At 47.2% G+C, this 18,763-nt stretch overlaps 1 non-coding gene across 1 annotated transcript; it reads left to right on the plus strand.

The window, feature by feature from the left end:
* The first annotated feature begins 13,505 nt into the window (after positions 1–13,505).
* TRNAS-AGA (transfer RNA serine (anticodon AGA)) lies at positions 13,506–13,587 on the plus strand. Its single transcript has one exon. It is a non-coding gene; the product is annotated as a tRNA-Ser (tRNA).
* Positions 13,588–18,763: the final 5,176 nt, after the last annotated feature.

Here is an 18,763-nt window from a genome sequence, read left to right on the forward strand (position 1 = left end):
TTTAATTTTATTATTATTAATAAATGCATTTCTTTTCAGCGCCCATCGCTACAGGGGGCGTTGACGCCACTATCACTCGCAGTACAATGCACGTCTTGAAGTGGGCAGAAAGCTAGGCGCACTCGTATCACCTGTTGAAATACGCCCCCCTCACGATTTGTGCTTTCTTGCTTGTCGAAGTTTGTCTGAATTTGGTGACGTGGGTAGCTTCATTGCTTCTTAATCTGTTCAGTCAAAAGTAGTGAGTTACGACCGCCAGATAATTGTGTAGTTGTTTTCGTGCGACTGCGCTGGCCGACGGACTTGGCATCCGACAATAGGATCAGCACTCTACACCTAAAGCTTTCGTCGGCTTCCAAAGAAAGTATGTTCTGCGCAGGGATGCGATTTCGACAACCGTACGGCTGGCCTTTTCCTGCATCGCTTTCCACGCTGAAAGCTCGAAACGCCCATCAAGTCGAATGGCGGGGCATTTGAATACATAGCTCCAAAGGAAGAACAACAAAAATTTCGCGCCGTCGAAAACAAAATGACGTCACTTCTGCCTTTAACGGACATGGCGTCACGTTATTTTGTCTTCCGCCGGAAGTGTTCCCACCACATACAGATGGCGCTAAGCCCCATGAACCGGCGATGGACCGCCATGTTTTGAACGTATGGGCTCCTATGGAAGCTTCGCTACCAGGTACATTTACCTTGGCGCGGCCACGCTTCCCCGCGTTCGCACATATTTTGAACGACCCTGTACATAAGTGTGTGCTAACTGTATCGTCTGAGTAATGTCGAAGACCGGCAATAAAAAAAAAAAGTCGTGGCCGAGTGGTTAAGGCGATGGACTCGAAATCCATTGGGGTATTCCCGCACAGGTTCGAATCCTGTCGGCTGCGTAGCGGTTACTTTTGTTTCTGCCAACCCTTCGTGAATGCTTATCAATGTGGCGCAGTAGGGCTGTGGTGTACATGCGCAGTCGTGGCCGAGTGGATTCCACTTCCGGCCACCGCCGTGAACGGTCGAGGAATGTTTCGCTCCTCTGGGGCGGTGTCAGCGGCTATGTCTAGCCGTGGAAACCGGAATGCAGCCAGTGGCAACCAGGACTATGAAATTATTTTACCTGCTCTACCAACCGGTCGTATTGTTTTAAACACTGTATTTTTTCATGCGGATGTTCTTGGAAGGCCCTACCGTGTCGAAGATATTCGCGATGCACTGGGTGCTTTGGCAATGCTCCCAGACGTTGAAGCGTTAGGAGCATACCAAATGAGCCATGTGTGGGCGGTCACGCTGAAGACTACGGTGTCTAAGAATAAGTTGATTTCTGCAACTGAAGTGATCGTGAAGGAGCGCCGTTGTCTCGTCGTAGATCCAAACAACCAAGATGTTCGACTGAAGCTGCATTGGGTCGTTCACTATGTGGACGACGAAGACATACGGACCGCGTTTGCACCCTTCGGAAAAGTCACCGAAGTCGCAAGAGAGCGATGGCGAACGGAAGGGTTATCGGACAATGGCTCTACTACGCGTATTATCCGTCTTCAGCTCAAGGCAGGCTACACGAAGGAAGACACCCCACATCAACTACGAGTGGCAGGCGACCTGACTTTGGTCGTGGTAGCTGGAAGAGCTCCACTCTGCCTACGGTGTAAAGGGACTGGCCACATACGACGCGAATGTCGTGTTCCTCGGTGCGCGTTGTGCAGACGTTTTGGCCACGCTGAGGAAGAGTGCGTGAAGACTTATGCGAAGGTCACAGGCCGATCTGCGTGGGACGACAACGCAGAGCTACAAATGGACGAATCGGAAGCTGAGGATGTTTCTACCAGCAAGACCAGTGAACCCGAACAAGAGGAAACGCCCCCTTCGTCGCATTCACCCAACGTTACCAAAGAGGAAGAGGATAACGGTGATCAAGTTGTACAACCAGCGCTGCCGCCCGCGACGAATACCAGTGCGTCCAACAGTTCAGGGAAAAAACCCACCAAGAGTCAGTCAATGCCTCTAGAGAAATCTGAAGATGTCAACATGAAGGATTCGAGGACCGGTGCAGGGAAGAGAACACGCGAGGAAACAGCAACAGCGAACGCGGCCTCAAACGAGCCCACTGCCAGCAAGCCACCCCCTAAAGCGGCCCAAGGGCGCCGCACGAGCTTCAAGCCCAAGCCCAACGTAACACCGGACCATCATTTTCCGGGGGGCACGTAGCCCCCTGTTTCAGGGAAGCCCGGGTCAGCCTCCTGGTTCCAACGCTACACATGCTAAAAGTGGGCGAGGACAAGCTAAGGGGCTGGTACACCAGTTCCTTCTTTCTGAGGCACTCATGGTGTGTTTGCACGTGGCAACTAAAGATAGAAAAGCCTCCAGTCAAAAATTTTCAGCCTCGCACAGAACAAGGTGAGCGCCATGCGACCTGTTTGATTATTCTCATAAATGGCAGTAAAACTTGACGCACCGCTTAGCATAGGCACGTTAAACGTGCGGGGCCTTTCTGCAAGGCGTCGACAGTACCAAGTAAGCCATCTTTTACTGGAAAATGACCTTGACATCGTAGCAATTCAAGAAACTAAAGTCGAAAGCCAAGATCAAACAGATCGCATGGTAGAACCTTTTACTGGACGGTACTATGTATGCGTATGTCATGCAGTAGGTTCGTCCGGAGGGTGTGCCTTGTTGCTACGCAGCTCCCTGGGAATTGTAGTAGAGACCGTGACTGTGTGTAAATCTGGACGGTTAGTTGTGTGTGATTTTCTTTTCTCTGCTTTGAAGTGGCGGGCAATATGTTTGTACGCGCCTAACAGAGAAACCAAGCGCTCAGCTTTTTTTGAAAGCCTTGGATCCTTTGTAAACTCTGAACGAGTGATTCTAATGCTTGGTGATTTTAACTGCGTGTGTGCTTCTGCTGATAGAATAAAGAACGAACCGGTACGCGATAATAGTGCCATGAAATTAAGCGCAATAGTTCAGGATCACTGCCTAGAAGATATTGGTCATATTACAGCTGGCGGAAAACCGCCACAGTTCACTCATTTCCAACGCACAAGACATGCACGCTTGGACAGATTATATGTATCTGGAAATATAGTGCCACTGTGCCAAGATTATAACGTAAAACATGTTTCTTGCAGTGATCACAGTTTGGTTATGGTTTCCTTAGGAGCAAAGCACAAAGGGTCGTCATTCAGTTGGACACTTTGGAAGTTTAATGATAAACTTCTGGACAATGATAGCTTTGTGAGCAAAGCAAAAGAATACATAGAAAGACTACTGTCTAAAACGGATAGATTTATCGCTGAATGGGAGCTGTTCAAACAAGAAATTAAGATAATTGCAATCGAGAGGGCATGCGCACTACGCCGCAGTGAAAGAAACGAAGAAAATGTGCTCCGTAGTCAATTAGACTATTTGCTGAACGCAGAAAGCACACAACCAGGGCCTATAAATAATGAAATTAAAGATGTCAAAAACAAACTGGAAGCAATAGATGTCGAAAGATACAAGGGAGCCATTGTTCGCGCTCATGGCGAAAGACTGTGGTTTGGAGAAACGCCTACCAAGCGCTCGCTAGCGAATGAGAAAAGTTATGCCGTCAACAATGAAATAAAAGAAATACAGTACGAGGGCGTTATTACAAAAGACAAACAGATAATTGAACTTGCTTTTGTAGAGTACTTTAAAAATCTGTTAGGACATAACATTGATATTGCAACTGGCTTTGAAAATGAGCACCTTCACTTAATGCCAAGGTTAGATGATGACATGAAGACCCGCCTTGAAGCAGATATTACCGTACGCAAAATTGAAGACGCAATTGATGAGTTATCCGTAGGCAAATCTCCAGGCCCGGATGGTTTAAGCAGTTGTTTTTACAAAGCTTTTAAAATATATCTGGCAAAAGCCCTGCATCATGTAATAACCGAAGCATATAATGAAAATGCGTTGCCCCAATCTTTCAACTGTTCTCACGTTGTATTTATACCCAAGACAGATGACCCAGTCAAACTTCTATCGGTTTTGTCCTATCGACCGATAAGCTTAAGCAATGTAGATTACAAAATATATATGAAAGTACTGGCAAAAAGATTACAAACCGTGATCACAGATTTGGTAGGACCCCACAAGACATGTGGGATCAGGGGACGCTCGATATTTACTAACATTCATGTTACCAGAAGTGTACTTGAATACTGCGATGACTTTTCAGAACGGGTAGCAATGTTACAGCTTGATCTAGAAAAAGCTTTCGATCGTGTATCACATCAAATTCTTTTTAGTCTTTTGGAATATACTAATGCTGGATTTGTGATTGCGACTGGTGTGAAAATGTGTTACACTCACAGTTCAGCTAGCATAATCGTAAACAAAAGTGTCAGCGAAAGTTTCAAAGTTCAGTGTAGTATTCGGCAAGGGTGTCCATTATCATCATTATTGTTTGCAATTTTTCTCGAACCTTTCTGCTTAAAAATTCTTAATAATGACACAATACATGGTTTCAAATTACTCGCAAGTGAAGTTAAAATACTGTGTTATGCTGACGACATAGCAGTCTTCTGTGGCGATAAGGAAAGCGTTAAGGAGACCGTTAAAGAAGCAGAACTTTTTTGCTCGCTCACGGGCAGTATGATAAATTGGAACAAATGTTTAGGCTTATGGCATGGGCCGTGGGAAAACACATTAGATTATTTTGCCAACATGAAATGGACCGTGACACCTGTCAAATATCTCGGAGTGCCCTTAGAACATTATCGCGACACCACGCAATACTGGAACGAGGAAACCAAACGTGTTAGGGGGCAAACCGACAAATGGGGTGGGCGGGATTTCTGCGTTATCGCGCGTGCTACAGTTTGCAATGTGTTTTTAGTCGCGAAAGTGTGGTATGTTCTTGAAGTGCTTTGTTTTTCTCGTACCTACGTGCAGAAGTTGCACAGAGTCTTTGCAGTGTTCGTGTGGCGTTCAACATGGGACAGATGCAGCAGAACTAATTGTTTTCGATCAGTCCGTAGCGGCGGACTCAGTTTTTGTAATTTATTTCTCAAACAAGTTGTGTCACGATTCATTTTTTTGCGCGACCAAAATAACGGATTTCTGCGAACAATTTTACAATTACGAATGAGTGATGTAATTCCTGAATATGTTGTATCAAATGTCACAAAAAAAGGGAATATTCGCGGCTTTCTCCGTGAGGTCGTTATGTCTTTTCGAATGCTAAAAGTGAGATTCTCAATGGAGTACCTAAGTAATGTACCTAAAAAGCGTTTATACCGGGATCTGAATGACATTATGTTGCCAGTGCCCATATATCGTGCCATGTATTGTGTAGGCTCGGAAGGAGACGTGTTGAAACGTGTTAAAAGAATGGCAGTCCGCTCCTCGGTTAAGACGTTCTTCTTTCAGCTCCATACCAATACCTTGCCTGTTAAACCGTGGTTGCAAGAGAAAGGACTGTTCGTACCGTGGTTAGTTAATTGTCTCATTTGTTCAAAGCCTGAGACAATCGAACACATTTTCTTAGCGTGCAGGGATGCAATATTCCACTGGGATGTCTTACGGAGAACGCTGAAAAAAGAGCTCCCCATATCACCCTACGGAATCCGCTTTCTCCCAGTTGAAAATGAAAACGACGTGCCCTATGACATGATCATGACGCTGAGCCTACACAGCATATGGAAAACACGAATGGCCGTACGAAATGCTGATGTGGACGCCAAACCAGCCAGTCAATATTTTATTGAAAGTGTTTCACAAATAAGAGACGTGTATAAATCTCAGGCTGAACCACCAGAATGGTTACCTGTACGGGATACACTGGTGACCTTAAAGCGTTTTTGACAAGGGCATTTCGAGAAGTATATGTAATGACTGTGTAACACTTTGTTATGTACTCAATTTAGTGTGGTCAATGTCCTGTATCTGTGATTATCCGGCAATAAAGAGAAAAAAAACAGTCGTGGCCGAGTGGTTAAGGCGATGTACTCGAAATCCATTGAGGTCTCCCCGCACAGGTTCGAATGCTGTCGGCTGCGTAGCGGTTACTTTTGCTTCCTCCAGCGCTTCGTGAACGCGTATCAATGGGGCGCAGTAGGGCTGTGGTGCACATGCGCAGTCGTGGCCGAGTGGTTAAGGCGATGTACTCGAAATCCATTGAGGTCTCCCCGCACAGGTTTGAATGCTGTCGGCTGCGTAGCGGTTACTTTTGCTTCCTCCAGCGCTTCGTGAACGCGTATCAATGGGGCGCAGTAGGGCTGTGGTGTACATGCGCAGTCGTGGCCGAGTGGTTAAGGCGATGTACTCGAAATCCATTGAGGTCTCCCCGCACAGGTTTGAATGCTGTCGGCTGCGTAGCGGTTACTTTTGCTTCCTCCAGCGCTTCGTGAACGCGTATCAATGGGGCGCAGTAGGGCTGTGGTGTACATGCGCAGTCGTGGCCGAGTGGTTAAGGCGATGTACTCGAAATCCATTGAGGTCTCCCCGCACAGGTTTGAATGCTGTCGGCTGCGTAGCGGTTACTTTTGCTTCCTCCAGCGCTTCGTGAACGCGTATCAATGGGGCGCAGTAGGGCTGTGGTGTACATGCGCAGTCGTGGCCGAGTGGTTAAGGCGATGTACTCGAAATCCATTGAGGTCTCCCCGCACAGGTTTGAATGCTGTCGGCTGCGTAGCGGTTACTTTTGCTTCCTCCAGCGCTTCGTGAACGCGTATCAATGGGGCGCAGTAGGGTTGTGGTGTACATGCGCAGTCGTGGCCGAGTGGTTAATAGCGATGTACTCGAAATCCATTGAGGTCTCCCCGCACAGGTTCGAATCCTGTCGGTTGCGTAACGGTTACTTTTGCTTCCTCCAGCGCTTCGTGAACGCGTATCAATGGGGCGCAGTAGGGCTGTGGTGTACATGCGCAGTCGTTGCCGAGTGGTTAAGGCGATGTACTCGAAATCCATTGAGGTCTCCCCGCACAGGTTCGAATCCTGTCGGCTGCGTAGCGGTTACTTTTGCTTCCTCCAGCGCTTCGTGAACGCGTATCAATGTGGCGCAGTAGGGTTGTGGTGTACATGCGCAGTCGTGGCCGAGTGGTTAATAGCGATGTACTCGAAATCCATTGAGGTCTCCCCGCACAGGTTCGAATCCTGTCGGTTGCGTAACGGTTACTTTTGCTTCCTCCAGCGCTTCGTGAACGTGTGTCAATGTGGCGCAGTAGGGTTGTGGTGTACATGCGCAGTCGTGGCCGAGTGGTTAATAGCGATGTACTCGAAATCCATTGAGGTCTCCCCGCACAGGTTCGAATCCTGTCGGTTGCGTAACGGTTACTTTTGCTTCCTCCAGCGCTTCGTGAACGCGTATCAATGGGGCGCAGTAGGGCTGTGGTGTACATGCGCAGTCGTTGCCGAGTGGTTAAGGCGATGTACTCGAAATCCATTGAGGTCTCCCCGCACAGGTTCGAATCCTGTCGGCTGCGTAGCGGTTACTTTTGCTTCCTCCAGCGCTTCGTGAACGCGTATCAATGTGGCGCAGTAGGGTTGTGGTGTACATGCGCAGTCGTGGCCGAGTGGTTAATAGCGATGTACTCGAAATCCATTGAGGTCTCCCCGCACAGGTTCAAATCCTGTCGGTTGCGTAACGGTTACTTTTGCTTCCTCCAGCGCTTCGTGAACGTGTGTCAATGTGGCGCAGTAGGGTTGTGGTGTACATGCGCAGTCGTGGCCGAGTGGTTAATAGCGATGTACTCGAAATCCATTGAGGTCTCCCCGCACAGGTTCGAATCCTGTCGGTTGCGTAACGGTTACTTTTGCTTCCTCCAGCGCTTCGTGAACGCGTATCAATGGGGCGCAGTAGGGCTGTGGTGTACATGCGCAGTCGTTGCCGAGTGGTTAAGGCGATGTACTCGAAATCCATTGAGGTCTCCCCGCACAGGTTCGAATCCTGTCGGCTGCGTAGCGGTTACTTTTGCTTCCTCCAGCGCTTCGTGAACGCGTATCAATGTGGCGCAGTAGGGTTGTGGTGTACATGCGCAGTCGTGGCCGAGTGGTTAATAGCGATGTACTCGAAATCCATTGAGGTCTCCCCGCACAGGTTCGAATCCTGTCGGTTGCGTAACGGTTACTTTTGCTTCCTCCAGCGCTTCGTGAACGTGTGTCAATGTGGCGCAGTAGGGTTGTGGTGTACATGCGCAGTCGTCGCCGAGTGGTTAAGACGATGTACTCGAAATCCATTGAGGTCTCCCCGCACAGGTTCGAATCCTGTCGGCTGCGTAGCGGTTACTTTTGCTTCCTCCAGCGCTTCGTGAACGTGTATCAATGTGGCGCAACTTCAACTGAGCCGCCTGTTATTAGAAAATGATATCGACATTCTAGCTATCCAGGAAACAAAAATTGAAAGTGAGGAACAAACTGATGTGATGGTGGCAATCTTTCGGTCAAGATATAATCTCTGCGTGTGCCACGCCGGGGGTAAATCAGGGGGGTGCGCAATTTTCTTGCGTAACTCCGTCGGAATTGTAGAGCAGTCTGTCATCGCTTCTGAAAGTGGTCGGTTAGTAGTTTGCGATTTTTATGTTAAGGAGGCACTATGGCGAATTATTTGCATTTATGCACCAAACAAAGCTAGTGAGCGTTTAGATTTTTTCCGATACATCGATGCCTTCTTGAAATGCGAAAGAAATGTGTTACTATTAGGAGACTTCAATTGTGTATGCATGGCTGAAGACAACGCCAAGAACCTACCGATACATGATAAGAGCGCATTGCTACTTAGCGCAATCGTTCAGGAATACGACCTAACTGATATAGGCGATGTACTGCGAGAAAAGCGAGTTCAGTTCCCGCATTTCCAAGGAACAAGCCACGCCCGACTTGACCGAGTGTATCTGACAGCAAGCCTCATAACTTTTTGCACAACATCTGCCGATAAGCACGTAAGCTTTAGCGATCGTACCTTAGTATGTGTTACAATAGGCACAAAGCGTAAAACGAGCACCTTTAATTGGGACCTCTGGAAATTCAATGATAGCCTTCTGCAAGACGTAATCTTTATCAAAGTAACAACGGCAATAATTAAAGAAATGCAGGAAAACGACTTCATCAGCCCTGTCGAGTTGTGGGAGCACTTTAAGTGTGAAGTTAAGATGAGCGCAATCGATAGAGCTAGTGTCGTGCGCTACAAGGCAAGAGAGAAAGAAACCGAGTTGCAGCGTACTCTAGACTATCTCTTAAATGCAGAAAGCACTGTTCCCCGCCTGCTTGCAAACAAAGTTAAAGAAATCAAAAGGCAACTTGAGAATATTGATAAGGAAAAAGTTCAAGGTGCGATGATAAGGTCGCGTGTCGAGATGCTCTGGATGGGCGAAACACCTACCAAGCGAGCATTAAGCGACGAAAGAAGCTACGCTACAAGAAATGCAATAACAGAGCTGCGCTAGCAAGGTGCGCTTTCCACAGGCCAAAAGGTTATCGAGCGAGCGCTAGTGCAACGTTTCAGAAACTTGCTAGGCTGCGGGGCGAATGTGCGAGAGGGCTTCGAGACCCATTTTCTTAAATTATTGCCACGATTAGAAGATGAAGTAGAAACACAACTTGAAAGACCAATATGTGTTAGTGTTAGTGCAGGGAAAGCTCCGGGGCCCGACGGGCGTGGTGCCGCATTTTATAAATACTTTAGGCATCAAATGGTAAAAATGCTCATCAGAGTTATAGAAGAAGCTTATGAATCTAAAATGCTGCCTCCGTCATTTAAAAGAAGCCATGTCGTACTATTACCAAAGACCCTGTAAAATTATTGTCATCCGACGCATACCGACCCATAAATCTAACACGGATTATAAGGTATTTATAAAAGTTATAGCTAAGCGACTTCAGTCTGTGATTACAAACTTGGTCGGTGAACATCAAACTAGTGGAATCAAAGGGAGAACCATACTCACGAATATTCATGTGACCAGAACTATATTGGAACTATGTGAACTAATGCACAGATGGGTAGCCATGCTTCAACTCGACTTAGAAAAAGCTTTCGATGAGGTAACCCACAGCATTCTTTTCTCACTCTTAGAACACATCAACGTAGGTACCATCATTTATGATGGAGTAAAAATGGCCTACACTGGCTGTTCTTCGAAACTAATTATTAATAAAAATTTAACCGAAAGCATTACAGCATACTCTGGTGTAAAACAGGGATGCCCAGCCAGTTCATTGCTCTTTGCAATTTACCTCGAACCGGTGTGTTTAAATCTAATGATGAATAAAAAGATGCGCGGTTTCCGGCTCTTATCACGTGAAATAAAGCTCTTATCCTATGCTGAGGATATCGCAGTATTCTGCACTGATAAGGAAAGTATTCAGGAAGCTATGCATACCGCAAGAACTTTCTGCAGCCTTAAGCTACGTTCACGCTACGGTCGTAACGCGCGTAACCGCTCTTTCGGCGTATCGAACGTAACGGCTGTAAAAAAACGTTACGGCAGTTAAGCCGGCACCTTTGTTCACATTTACTGCGGCGTAAATTACGGCTTTTACAACAGGCCAATCAAATTTGGAGCTGCAGAATCGACGTCACCAGCGGTCCAATACGGCTCCTATCAACATGAGAGCGCTGGCCGAGATCGAAGAAATTCATGCTCAAAACAAACTTATAGTCATGTATTCTATCGCCTAAACACGACGAAGGCGACGCAGCAGTGTTTGGGTGCGGCAACTATTTCTCGACAGGGCCGTGGACGGCGATTTTCACAACCTTTTCACCAAGCTCCGAGTTGGGGACGCTGTGATGTTTCATAACTTCATGCGCATGTCGCCCCAGCAGCTCCGCTTCCTTCAAAACCTAGTGAGACCACTCATCGAAGTTCGGAGCACGCATCTGCAGCCATCGATTTCCTCGGTGGATAAACCACATGAACTGAAAACAGTCTCGCAAGGCACACTGCACAAATTTTCACGAACACAGGCAAGGTAATCGTGCGCACGGAATGGTGGAATGGCATTTCCCGCGGCCGGAGCTGTCTGCAGACGGGAGGACGGAAGTGTCGTCACCTGTTGTTGAAAACCGAAAGCTTATCGGTCATTGGCTGTGTCGCAGTGGTCGTAATATCACAGTCGTAAATGTTGCCGACCCTTTAACACTCTCACCCACGATTTTCGCGTGAATTGCGCACGCTGGTACCTTTAGCTCGCAGTCTGAACTAGACGCTTACTTTTGTTGCGCTTCCGCTTATGCATGTTAAGAAAAATCGGCGCCTTACGAACGTAGTCTGAACATAGCATTACAGGAAGTGCAATAAGCTGGCAAAAATGCTTAGGTTTTAGGCATGGTGAATGGGAATCTATGCCTGAAATTTTTGACACTATAAATTTCAGCGAGACACCTGCTACTGACCTCGGCGTACCACTCGAACATTACCGCGACACGACCGAGCAGTGGACAGCAGATACTGATCGGGCAAACGAGCAAACAAGAAACTGGAGAGCACGGAACCTCTCTATGTTTGCGCGTGCAACTGTGTGTAACTCATTCGTCGTGGCTAAAGTGTTCTATATGTTACAAGTATGATGTATGTCTAGGATGTGTGTCCAAAAATTGCACAGGATATTCGCAATGTTGGTTTGGGGTCGGGATGGGAACTACAAGCAGGCTAAACGTATTTCATTCCGTGAATAACGGAGGCCTTGGTTTGTGTAAAGCTATGTTCACACTACGGTCGTAACGCGCGTAACAGCTCTTTCGGCGTATCGAACGTAACGGCTGTAAAAAAAGTTACGGCAGTTAAGCCGGCACCTTTGTTCACATTTACTGCTGCGTAAATTACGGCTTTTACAACAGGCCAATCAAATTTGGAGCTGCAGAATCGACGTCACCAGCGGTCCAATATGGCTCCTGTCAACATGCGAGCGCTCGCCGAGATCGAAGAAATTGACGCTCAAAACAAACTAATAGTCATGAATTGAATCGCACAAAGACGACGAAGGCGACGCAGAAGGGTTTGGGAGCGGCAAGTATATCTCGACAGGGCCGTGGACGGCGATTTTAACAACCTTTTCGCCACGCTCCGAGTTGGTGACGCTGTGATGTTTCATAACTTCATGCGCATGTCGCCCCAGCAGTTCCGCTTCCTTGAAAAGCTAGTGAGACCACCCATCGAAGTTCGGAGCACGCATCTGCGGCCATCGATTTCCTCGGCGGATAAACCAGATCAACTGAAAACAGTATCGCAAGGCGGACTGCACAAATTTTCACGAACACAGCCAACCTAATCGTGCGCACGGAATGGCGGAATGGCACTTCCCGCACCCGGAGCTGTCTGAAGACGGGAGAACGGAAGTGTCATCACCGGTTGTTGAAAACTGAAAGCTTATCGGTCATTGGCTGTGTCGCAACGGTCGTAATATCCCAGTCGTAAATGTTGCGGACCCTTTAACACTCTCACCCACGATTTTTACATGAATTGCGCACGGTGGTACCTTTACGTTCGCAGTCTGAACTAGACACATGCGCTTGTTGCGCTTCCGCTTACGCATGTTACGAAAAATGGGCGCCTTAAGAACGTAGTCTGAACATAGCATAATTTGCTTTTAAGACAAGTAGTCTCAAGGTGTATTTTCCTACGCGACCAAAGGAATGCATTTCTACAAACTGTTATGCACGTCCAACTACACAATGCCTTATATGAATTCATTGTTACATCATGTGGAACACCACATGTAGTGGTGAAATGATATATGCGCGAAGTGGTAGGCGCTTTTCGTTTGCTGAAAGCCGATTTCTCACTTGAATATTTGTCTGTTGTCGGCCGGAAGAAATTGCATAAGGACCTCGTGGATATTTTGTGCCCCGTGACTATATACCGCTCAACATACGCTCTAGCGCCTGAACGCAATGTCTTGAAACGCGTAAAAAGAATGTCTATCAGGCCGTCTACCATATCTTTGCTCTTTCTTGTGCACAGCGGCACGCTTCCCGTAAAACCATGGCTAAGAGAGAAGGGTTTGTTTGTACCATGGAGTATCGATTGAGGTATATGTCATAAACCGGAAACTACAGACCATATATTTCTAGATTGCTGGGACTCGGTGTCCTTGTGGGACATCCTACAAAGAACCATAAAAAATGAGTTACCTCTTACACCATTCGGTATTCGCTTTCTGCCTTTTGAAGACACGGGAGACATGCCGTGTGACACAATAATGTTGCTCTGCATGCACAGTGTCTGGAAGACAAGAATGGATGTAAGGCATGAAGCTCTCCAACCTCGCTCTGCTCAAGAATATTTCGTGGAAAACATCCTGCACCCACGTGACATACATAAGACCAATGGGGAGCCACCAGCGTGGCTACACATGTTAGACAAATTGGCCACAGTTCGGTTCCCCTAACCAAGCTGCATTACCCAAAATGCAGCCGGTGTTTTTACCATAGTACAACTACCTCTTTCTGTTTTTAACTCTAACGCGTGGAATGTTTTACTAAGAGCAAACGTTTTACCTTTTATTGTACGTGCGTTATGTGGAAAACAGGTAAGAAAGAAAAAAAAACAGTCGTGGCCGAGTGGTTAAGGCGATGGACTAGAAATCCATTGGGGTCTTCCTGCACAGGTTCGAATCCTGTCGGCTGCGTAGCGGTTACTTTTGTTTCTGACAGCGCTTCGTGAACGTGTATCAATGTGGCGCAGTAGGGCTGTGGTGTAGATGCGCAGTCGTGGCCGAGTAGTCATTCCACTTCCGGCCTTCACAGCGTACGGACGTGCGATCATGTGCTCCCTCGTAGGGGCGGTTTCAGCGGCCCGTGTGGGCCGTGGTATCAGGTGTACTGAAAAGCCGGCTGAATATTACCAGGTTGTTCTGCCTCAACTGCCCACAGGTGCTTCTGTTTTAAACACCCTTTTTTTGCATTGCGGTGTGAAAGCCAGACCGTGTCGAGTGGAGCATGTCCCTGATAGCCTTGCACGTGTTTCGTTGCTGCCGGAAGTGGTTGCCCTCGGGGCATACCAAATGAATCACCTGTGGGCAGTGACGTTTAAGGACGAGGAAGGCAAGAGGAAGATATTAAGAGCTGAAGGGTTCAATGTTAAAGACCACCGCTGCATGGTCATCGACCCGCGCGACCAAGGTGTCCGACTGAAGCTATACTGGCTGCTTCATGGCGTACCGGACGAAGATGTGCGAGTGGCTTTGGCGCCGTTTGGAAAAGTGACGGAAATCAGCAGAGACAAGTGGAAGGTCAAGGGCTGCATCGACAAAGGATCAACCGCCCGCTCGGTGACGCTGAAATTAAATGTGGGCCTCACTGTGGAAGACCTAGCCCACCAACTGCGTGTTGCTGAGGATATGGCGGTCGTCTTTGTTCCTCGCAGAGCGCCGCTCTGCCTCCGACGCCGTGGCATGGGAGACATCCAGCGAGAGTGCCGCGTTCCACGATGTGGGGTCTGTCGTCGCTTCGGCCACGATGATTCCCAGTGTGTGCGCTCTTATGCCAGCGTTACAGGCCTACTCCAAAGGGACGTAGTATCCGAACACCTGATGGACGCCGCAGATGCCGAAGAAGCTAGCAGGGAGGAAAACGACGTGGCGAAGACTCCTGCAAAGCCCCTTGAACCCTCCACAGGAGCTGTCCAGGAAGCGAACCTGGGGGGTGAGCCCTTCGCTGCAGCCCCGGAAACGAAGCCAGAGACTGCTACATGGGACGCAGGCGTGAAGGCAGCAAGCGCGTCATCGTCACTGCCACAAGAAGTTGGCCAGGAAGCAACGGACGTCGAGATGCTCGTGGCCGGAAGCATCGCCTCAAAGCGTGCTCACGAAGACACTAGCAATACAGGGATAACTACTGCGTCAGGCACCGGTGAACCTCCACCGAAGGCATCGACTACGCGGCGGTCTTTGCTTAAACCAAAGCCGAATGTGCCGCCTGGCAGTAGGGCGGCCCCTAAAACGCCTCCGCCCTAGCGGAGGACCCGTTCCAGCGGCCTTCAACGATGAGCACAAGAACCCCACAGTTTCGATGTGAGTAAGACGCTTGGCGAAGCAACCCTATGAGATGGCGGCTAACTTTAAATCTAGGCTACGCGTTGCGACATTGAATGTGCGAGGAATGTGTTCGCGCAGGCGGCAATGCCAGATTAGTCGCATGCTTTTTGAGAATGACGTTGACCTTCTGGCTGTACAAGAAACAAAATTTGAGAGTGAGGAGCAAACAGAACAAATGGTTCAAGTTTTTCGCTTTAGATACAGTGTATGTGTGTGCCATGCTGTTGGACGGTCAGGAAGCTGCGTCATTTTTATACGCATTAGCATATCGGTTGTTGAAAAAGTGTCCACCTGCTAAAGTGGGAGACTTGTTGCATGTGATTTTATTTTTGCTGGACTACTATGGCGCGCAGTGTGCATCTACGCACCGAACAAAAATCAAGAACGTGAAATTTTTTTTAAGTATGCTGAAGGGTTTTTGAAAACAGAACGACATTTTGTGTTTCTTGGGGACTTCAACTGCGTCTGTAAAGCTGAAGTTAAAACGACGAACCTCAAAGTACGCGATAGAAGCGCTGAGCCATTGAACGCGATAGTAATTGAGAGAGAGCTTGAGAACATTGGTTATGCAATGACGCGAGACGTCCCAGCATGGTATACGCACTTTCAAGGTGATTCCCATGCGAGGCTTGATAGAATATACATACCGGCGAAGTTTGTACCACTGTGTTCCTCTTATGAAACACAATATCTCAGTTTTAGCGATCATAGTTTGGTCTCGATTACGATTGGCGAAAAACCAAAGAGTGTCAAGCTTAATTGGTCCCTGTGGAAGTTGAATGAAAAGCTGCTGCAAGATGAAGTGTTTTTCACGAGAGCCAAGGAGTATCTTTCAAATGCCCTGCATACGGAAACCAACAGTTTCATATTAGTGTGGGATCAGTTTAAATGCGACATAAAAATTGGTGCCATCGATAGAGCATGTGTATTGCGTCACAAGGAAAGGCAACAAGAGAAACAGTTACACAGTCAGCTGGTGTACATGTAAGTGGTAGAGCATGAAGTGCCTGGAGCCTTTAAAAAAGAAACACGAGAGGTGAAAGCAAAACTCGAGTTTATCGACGAAGATAGGTACCGCGGCGCAATGATAAGGGCGCGCACTGAAAAGTTGTGGCTGGGCGAAACGCCCACTAAGCGTGTGCTTAGTGAAGAAAAGAAACATGCTGCAAATAAGGAGATAAATGAAATTCGATATGGTAGCAAAATTACACGACAAAGTGAAGAGAAAAAACTTGCTTTTGTTGAATTTTATACCGAACTTCTAGGAGGAAGAGTTTATGACCCCAAGTACTTCAAAACCCACTTTCTGGCCCTTATGCCAAGGTTAGAGGACACGGTTAGAGAATAAATGGAATCTGAAATTACCGTGGCCCAAATTGAAGCGGCAATCGATGACTTAGGTAATGGGAAGTCACCTGGGTCAGATGGACTGGCTGCAGCCATATACAAATTTTTAAACGTAGAAATAGCAGGGGCTTTGCACCGAGTGATCGCTGAATGCTATGAAAAAAAGCAAGCGCCTCTATCGTTCAGCACAGCGCACGTAGTAATGATTCCCAAAACTGACTATCCTGCAAAATTACTTTGAGTTGAGTCCTACCGTCCCATTAGTTTGACCAATACAGATTATAAAATATACATGAAGGTGTTAGCTAGAAGGCTCCAAAATTTTATTAAGTCCCTTGTTGGCCCGCATCAAACCTGTGGCATTAAAGGTAGAAGAATTTTTACGAACATACACATAGCAAGAAGTATTCTGGAATGTTGTGACGCAGTGCATGATCGCGTAGCTATGATTCAGCTAGACTTACATAAAGCGTTCGACAAAGTTGTACATGAAGTTCTGTTTTTATTGCTGGAACAAGTAAATGTTGGATCTGTAATTACCGACGGTGTTAAAATAGTGTATCACGATTGCACAGCCAAATTAGTGATCAACAAAGAATTAAGTATGTCAATTCCTGTACGGTCGAGCGTGAAACAAGAATGTGCGTTGTCCCCTCTGCTTTTTTCGATATACTTGGAGCCTGTTTGTTTACGTTTGTTTGCAACACCACGTATTCGAGGCTACGCGTTTTTGAGCAGTGAAATTAAGGTGTTAGCCTACGCGGACGACGTACCCGTGTTTTGGGCTGGTGCAAGGAGCGTGCAGGAAGTTTTCAGTGTTGCGAATGCGTTCTGCACAGCAACTGCTGGCGCGATCAGTTGGCCGAAATGCCTTGGATTTTGGCATAACAACTGGCAGAGCACACCCGTGGTGCACTATAATAGGAATTGGACCGTCTCCCCTGGAAAGTACCTGGGTGTCCCGCTAAATAACTACCGCAATGCTGAGGAATATTGGTCTGAGGAAAATAAACGCGTCAAAAGTGCTACCGATGAATGGGGCGGCCATAACTTTTCAATGTTTGCAAGAGCTTCCGTTTGTAATATTATTAAATTTCAAACGTATTTTACGTGTTGCAAGTGATGACTACTGCAAGAACTTTGGTTCAGAAAATACACAGAGTGTTTGCGACCTTTATTTGGGGATCGCAATGGGAACGCACAAGCCGGTGCAATTTGTTTCATAAGGTGAGAAATGGTGGGCTAGGATTGTCACACCTATTTTTCAAGCAGCTGGTGAGCAGATTCTTCCTTGTGCGGTATCAAACTGATGTGTTTTGAGAACTGTGATCCAAGCACGATTGCAAGATTATCTATCTGACTTTGTCGTATCATCTGTTTCTTTGGGAGCTGGACCGCTCAGTCCTTATTTGCGTGAAGTGGTTACTTCTGTACGCCTGCTCAAGGCGAGGTTTTCATATGAATACTTGTGTGATGTCACGAAAAAGCGTTTGTATTTGATATACTTGATGTATTTTTACCATTACCGGTTTATCGAGCTGCCTACAGGCTAGGTCCTGAGCACGATGTGCTAAAGCGTGTTAAAAAAAATGCCAGTGAGACACTCTGTTAAAACGTTCTTTCTTCAAATACATACCGACACTCTCCCCGTAAAGCCATGGTTACAAAGTAAAGGTCTTTTTGTACCTTGGTCGGTAAACTGCTTAATCTGTAATGAGCGGGAAACAATAGAGCATATTTTCCTTGACCGCCATGACGCCGTGTTTCTGTTGGACGTCCTACAAAGAACACTTAAAAAAGAGTTGCCGTTAAGCCCTTTTGGAATCCGGTTTTTTCCACGTGCAGAAACAGGGGAAGTGCCGAGTGATATGCTAATGCTGCTTTGCATGCATAGCGTATGGAAGACGAGAATGGATATCAGGCATGGTCATACACAGGCTCACTCAGCAAGACACTATTTTGTTGAGAGTATTATATACACACGCGACTTGTTCAGAGCACTATGTGAATCCCCGGAATAGCTACCGGTATTAGACCAATTGGCTTCTGTGAAGCCCTTTTAAGCGCCTTACACTGCCCGAGCTGTGGCTGGTGTTTTTAGCATATGTACATGTCGTGTATTTGATCTTTTTGTTTTCATTTGTGAAAAGGCAATAAAGAAAAAAAAAGTCGTGGCCGAGTATTTAAGGCAGTGTACTCGAAATCCATAGGGGTCTCCCTGCACAGGTTCGAATCCTTTCGCTGCGTAGCGGTTACTTTTGTTTCTGCCAGCGCTTCGTGAACGCGTATTAATGTGGTGCAGTAGGGCGGTGGTGTACATGCGCAGTCGTGGCCGAGTGCAGGTGGCAATGTTTTAAAAAGAGTTAAAAAAATGCAGGTGTCGCCGGGAGCCAAATCTTTCTTTTTCAAATTACACACTGGA

This window comes from Dermacentor albipictus, unplaced genomic scaffold (assembly GCF_038994185.2).
Source record: "Dermacentor albipictus isolate Rhodes 1998 colony unplaced genomic scaffold, USDA_Dalb.pri_finalv2 scaffold_26, whole genome shotgun sequence".
Classification (NCBI taxonomy): domain Eukaryota; kingdom Metazoa; phylum Arthropoda; class Arachnida; order Ixodida; family Ixodidae; genus Dermacentor; species Dermacentor albipictus.